The sequence below is a fragment of the Cebus imitator genome, unplaced genomic scaffold, assembly GCF_001604975.1.
Source record: "Cebus imitator isolate Cc_AM_T3 unplaced genomic scaffold, Cebus_imitator-1.0 Scaffold314, whole genome shotgun sequence".
In the NCBI taxonomy this organism is placed as follows: Eukaryota; Metazoa; Chordata; class Mammalia; order Primates; family Cebidae; genus Cebus; species Cebus imitator.
The window spans coordinates 2,054,333-2,060,490 of record NW_016107629.1 but is presented as its reverse complement, the minus strand read 5'-3'; the positions used below and the strand labels follow the sequence as shown (position 1 = coordinate 2,060,490).

General features: G+C 38.8%; 1 pseudogene; it reads left to right on the top strand.

The window, feature by feature from the left end:
• The first annotated feature begins 1,865 nt into the window (after positions 1-1,865).
• On the top strand, positions 1,866-4,631 carry LOC108286166 (annotated as a pseudogene).
• Positions 4,632-6,158: the final 1,527 nt, after the last annotated feature.

Here is a 6,158-nt window from a genome sequence, read left to right as displayed (position 1 = left end):
AACTTTAAGATACATTGAAAGTTCATTTATGGAAATTTATTTCATTTACCTAATTTTTTTATTTTAGCAGATAACCTGGATTATTTCTGAAAACTGAGAGATTAGACAAAGTTAGTCATGGTATCAAATTATTTCCTTATCCATTTTTATAGCCTGTGACTATCGGGTGTTCACTTAAATAAGCACCTTAAAGTTAAGTATATCAGTATTTTGCTGATAAGCCAGAAGATACAGCTGTTTTCATTAAATCAACATTAGATTAGTCTTATCACAAAATCACATAAACAAAGATCATTCTGTTTTAGGTTGAGTTTATGCTTTTATAACCTTTGTGTTAAACCGTGACAGCTTCAGATGCCTAGCAGAGAAAGATTTAAAACTGTCTGGCAAAAGCAGTAAACCTAGGCAAAATGTGTGCTGACAATTCTGAAGACATTTCTATTTTTATTTTACCAATAATTTTTAAACCATCTTATTTATTAATGCTTTATTCATTTCACATAAACTAAAAGCCATTAGGGTTATTATATATTTTATATGAGCACTCATTTATCCTTAAAAGATTCCTGGTCAACTATGCCAGATTTTACCATGTAGACACAACATATAATACAGGTTCATACATATAAATACGTCTAAACACACACGCACACACATACAGGCACACACAAAGATCTCACAGCTTTCATTTTAGAATTTTAGCCATGAGATAGTATTAAAAACTCTCTGGTTAATAAAAGACCGTTGTGTCCAAATTATGTTTCTGACAAAATTGTAATCTGTTCACATGGCTAAAATTTAATTGCCCTTACAGATAATCTAATGGAGGCTGTGGACCAAAATTTCAGGCAAATAAGTTTTTGTGGCAGTTTGATTTTATGTTTTGGTGACAGTGTTTCACTCTGGCACCCAGGCTGGAGTGCTATGGCATATTCATAGCTCAATGCAGCCTTGAACTACTGGGCTCAAGCCATCCTCCCACCTCAGCCTCCCAGCTAGCTAGGGCTGCAGAAGCATGCCACCACACCCGGCTAATTTATTTTTATTTTTATTTTCATTGAGATGGGGGTCTCGCTATGTTATCCAGCCTTGTCTTGAACTCCCTGCCTCAAATGATCCTCCTGCCTTTGCTTTGCAAAGTGCTAGAAAGGCATGAGCCACCATGCCTGGCCAGCAGTTTGATTTTTGAAAAACAAATTTTACCCTTTTTTTCAGTTTCAAATGAGTTTAAGGTTAAATTTTTAATGTTTACATTTTGGCTAGGACTGGGTGAATCGAATAAGGAAAATAAAATCCCGAATTATCCTTGAATTAGTAACGAATCTATCTTTTGTTTGCCAGTGTAGTTTGCTTGGTTATCAAATGTAGGCGGGAAAGATTAGAGCAGTTTCTCTCTCTTTTCTTTCAGCTTTTTCTTTTTGGTCTCTGCATAGCAGAAAAAGTAAAAGTTTTGTATTGAACAGAGATTCCTTATATTACCACTCCAAGCTCAAGATTTCAATCTGTTTGATCTAAGAGCCTAACTTTATAAACAGTTAGATAGTTCTTTTTCTTTTAGATTTCTAATTTTTCAATTAAGTGTTCCATTTTAATAGGGGTGGCTGAATATATTTAACCATCATTGGACTAAAATCACAAAAGGTCCAGGAATGCTTGCAGTAAATTGGTAAGTGGCATTCATTAGTCCCAGTTTAGGAAAAATGTGTTGTATCTGTATTTTAACAATCTCAGTAGTTTTATTCCTGTTCTGTTTGCTTCTTCTGTTCGAAATTTAAATACCATTCCCTCTTTTAAGAGAAAGAAATGTATGCATTGTGAAATTCCAAAAATCTCTACCTAAGAGATATAGGAACAAGCAGAAAAGAATGAGTTCAAATAAGGGCGTGGGGTGGGGAAGGAGCCAGGAGGATAAGGAGGAGCTGTTGGAGGTGAAAGGGAGAAATTTGCTTAATCTTTTTCAATTTAGAAATAGTTTCAGGTCACAGGTGCAGCAGCTCATACCTGTAATCCCAGCACTTTGGGAGGCTGTGGCGGGTGGATCACTCGAGCCTGGGAGCTCAAGACCTCCCTGGACAACATGGCAAACCCCCATCTCTACTAAAAATATCAAAATTAGTCAGGTATGGTGGCGTGTGCCTATAGTCCAAGCTACTCAGGAGGCTGAGGTGGGAGCATCACTTGAGCCTGGGAGGGCAAGGCGACAGTGAGCCATAATCATGACACTGCACTCCAGCCTGGGCAAAAGAGAAAGAAACTATCAAAAAAAAAAAAAAAAAAAAAAGGAAAAGAAAAGGTTTCTGGTATCCTTTTATTTACCTGTTAAATAGAGACAACTTTTCTTTCAAAATTTCTTTTATAGGGTGGTGCAAATGTAATTGCGGTTTTGGAGGGTGAATTTTAAATCATGATAACTAGGCTCAAATATATCTTTATTACTCAAAATATGAACCATTACAATCAACACATTTTTGGCAATGAAAAATAAGTTTATTTCTTCCTGTAGCGTAAAAATCCATGTTTCAGGATTCAACAAACTCTTGGAAAGCATTTTCTGCATCCTGTTAGTTGTGGAAGCGTTTTCCCTTCAAAAAGTTGTTGAGATACTTGAAGTGGATAGTCAGTTGGTGAGAGGTCACACGAATATGGCAGATGAGGCAAAACTTTGTAGCCTAATTTGTTCAACTTTTGAAACATTGGTTGTTCAATGTATGGTCAGGCGTTGTCATGGAGAAGAATTGGGCCCTTTCTGTGACCAATGTCAGCTGCAGGCGTTGCAGTTTTCAGTGCATCTCATCAATTTGCTGAGCATACTTCTCAGATGTACTATTGTTTTGCAGGAATTCAGAAAGCTGTAGTGGGTCAGACAGGCAACAGATCACCAGTGACCATAACCTTTTTTGGTGCAAGTTTGACTTTGGGCCTTGGAGCTTCTTCTCGGGCCAACCACTGAGCTGACTGTCACCAGTTGTCATATAAAATCCATTTTTTGGCCAGGCGAGGTGGCTCACGCCTGTAATCCTAGCACTTTGAGAGGCCAAGGCAGGTGGATCACCTGAGGTCAGGAGTTCAAGGCCAGCCTGGCCAACATGGTCACTCCAGCCTGGGTGACAGAGGGAGACTTCACCTCAGCAAAAAAAATTAAATTCACTTTTGGTTGCACAAATCCAATCAATAAATGGTTCATTGTTGTTGCATAGAATTAGAGAAGGCAACACTTCAAAACAATGATTTTTTAAAACTTTTGCTCAGCTCATGAGGCACCCACTTGTCAAGTTTTTTCACCTTTCCAATTTGCTTCAAATGCCAAATAACCATAGAATGGTCAACATTGAGTTCTTTCGCAACATCTTGTATAGTTGTAAGAGGGTCAGCTTTGATGATTGCTATCAACTGATCATTGTCAACTTCTGATGGCTGGCCACTACACTACATCTTTAAGGCTCTTGTCTCCCTTGCAAGACTTCTTGAACCATCACTGCACTGTATGTTCATTAGTAGTTCCTAGGCCAAATGCATTATTGATATTGTGAGTTGTCTCTGCTGCTTTACAACCCATGTTGAACTCGAATAACAATATCTCTTGAATTTGCTTTTTGTCTAACATCATTTCCATAGCCTAAAATAAACATAAAATAAACAGGAAGTAATAAGTCATTAACACAAAACCATAAAGTTAAAAATATTCACTAAAATGATGTATAACGTAGCCACATTTATGTAAGAATGGATCCGATATCAAACGGCAAGTTTCAACAATGCAAAAACTGCAATTGCTTTTGCAATCACCTAAATAAAAGCTTCTAAGTGCTAGTGGTAGTAAGTCTCCCACTCAGTCTGTCTAAACTCAGCTTTTTCCAACTGTGCATGCAAATTAATTATTTTAGGCATTTTCAAAAGATTCCCATTTTGGGTTAAGGGTGAGATGGCATGGACAATGACCTTGACACCCCATCCCCTGCCACCTGTAGCCATGCACCTGGCCTACCATGCTTCTATCCCACTGCTTCTTGCCTTAGTGCCTGGCCACCACTGTCAGGGCCCAGCGAGTGACCCAGGTGCAAACCATCAAGTGTGTGGTAGTTGGAGATGGAGCTGTAAGTAAAGCTTGTCTACTGATAAGTTTTACACCCAATGCATTTCCCAATGCATTATCGCTATTGTCTTTGACAATTATTCTGCTGCCAATGTTCAGGTAGATGGAAAACCAGTGAATCTGGGCTTATGGGACACATCTGGACAAGAAGATTGTGACAGATTATGCCCCCATTCTATCTGTAAACAGACACAGTTTTAACATACTTCTCCCTCGTGAGTCCTGCATCATTTGAAAATGTCTGTACAGAGTGGCATCCTGAAATGCAGCACCATTTCCCAACACTCCCATTATCCTTGGAGGAAGTAAACTTGATCTTAGTGTTGTTAAAGATGCAATTGAGAAACTGAAGGAGAAGAAGTTGACTCCCGTCACCTATCTGCAGGTTTTAACTAGGGATAAGGAGATTGGTGCTGTAAAATACCTAAGTGCTTGGCTCTCACACAGCGAGGCTTCAAAACTGTTTAATGAAGCTAACCTAGCAGTTCTCTGCCCACCTCCTGTGAAGAAGAGAAAGAGAAAATACCTGCTGTTGTAAATGTCTGAGCCTCTCATTCTTAGTGCTGCCCATTGGAACTATTGTACATTTTGCTTAAAAAAATGGTAGAGACTTCTCATTCAATGCCAAGTTTTAGTTACAGATTTTTTCCATAAAACCATTTTGAACCAATCAGTCATTTTAAGATTTTGTTTGTTCTACAGGCAAAAGTTGGGACTTGCATTCTGTTAAAAACCAGCTCTAAAATGACAAGCCTTCTTAAAGCCTTATTTTTTAAACCCCCTCAATATGGTTTGAATATGCTTTCCCTCCAAATCTTACTTTGAAATGTAGTCTCCAATGTGAATCATTGGGGCAGATATCCCTCGTGAACGGCTTGACGCCATGCCCTTAGTGATAAGAGAGATCTCACTCTGAGCTCACACAAGATCTGGTTGTTTAAAAGTATGTGGCGCCTACTCCGCCCTACTTACTCCTGCTCTGGCCATGCTCTGTCTTTACCATCCACCATAAATGAAAGCTCCTTGAGGCCTCCCCAGAAGCCACGCAGTTGCCAGAGCCGTGCTTGTGCACTGCAAAACTGTGAGCCAATTAAACCTCTTTTCTTTACAAACAACTGAGCCACATGGTTGTTCTTTATAGCAATGCAAGAATGGCCTAACACATGCCTATTCTTACTTAGATTAAGAGTTGAGAGAATACCTTCTGAACTAAGTCTCGTTGTTGTGTTAAGAACACTAAGCACTGAACTATTTAAATACCTTTGTCTTTGGAAAAACTGTAGTTTCTGAAATTAGGAAATGCAGACATTTTCTAAGTAATTTTCAGATATGTAAAGCAGAACAGCCTCCTTAATGGAACATTGCCATTTAATGCACCAATAATTTATCAACCCATGTTCATTATATAACATGGTACTATATATCATACTGAAATGAGTATAACAGACTCAGCTCTTCGGATCGGTCTGTTTGAATTTATAGTGAATTTCTATTGAGAAGAATTGACCAGCTTTTGCTGAGATTTTGAACAGAACTCTTATTTACATGGTTTCCGGTAATGAAGTATTCTGCTCCTAGTTGTAGATGTACTGGGGTGGAGTGTATGAAACACTCCGTGTGATCAAAGGATGAAGGTAGTATTTTGATAAGATATGAAGTAGAGATTAATTTACCTTCCATTGCATGAGGAATAATAAAACTGAATTTAAATTTTATGGGTAAAACAATTTTTTTAAAATCCCCATTTTGGCCACTGCTGCTTACGACCATCCTGGATGAGTAGGTTCACTTGTCTAAGTACTTGGAAGTAGAAGGACCATAAGTATTATACATAAAACCAGCTGGTGTTGACAGAGATGGTGCACCCTTAGTCTTAGAAGACCCGTTTCTGGCCGGTAGCAGTGGCTCACGCCTGTAATCCCAGCACTTTGGGAGGCAATGGCGGGCGGATCACAAGGTCACAAGATTGAGACCATCTTGGCCAAAATGGTGAAACACTGTCTCTACAAAAATTAGCTGGGTGTGGTGGTGCACGCTTGTAATCCCAGCTACTTGGGAGGCTGAA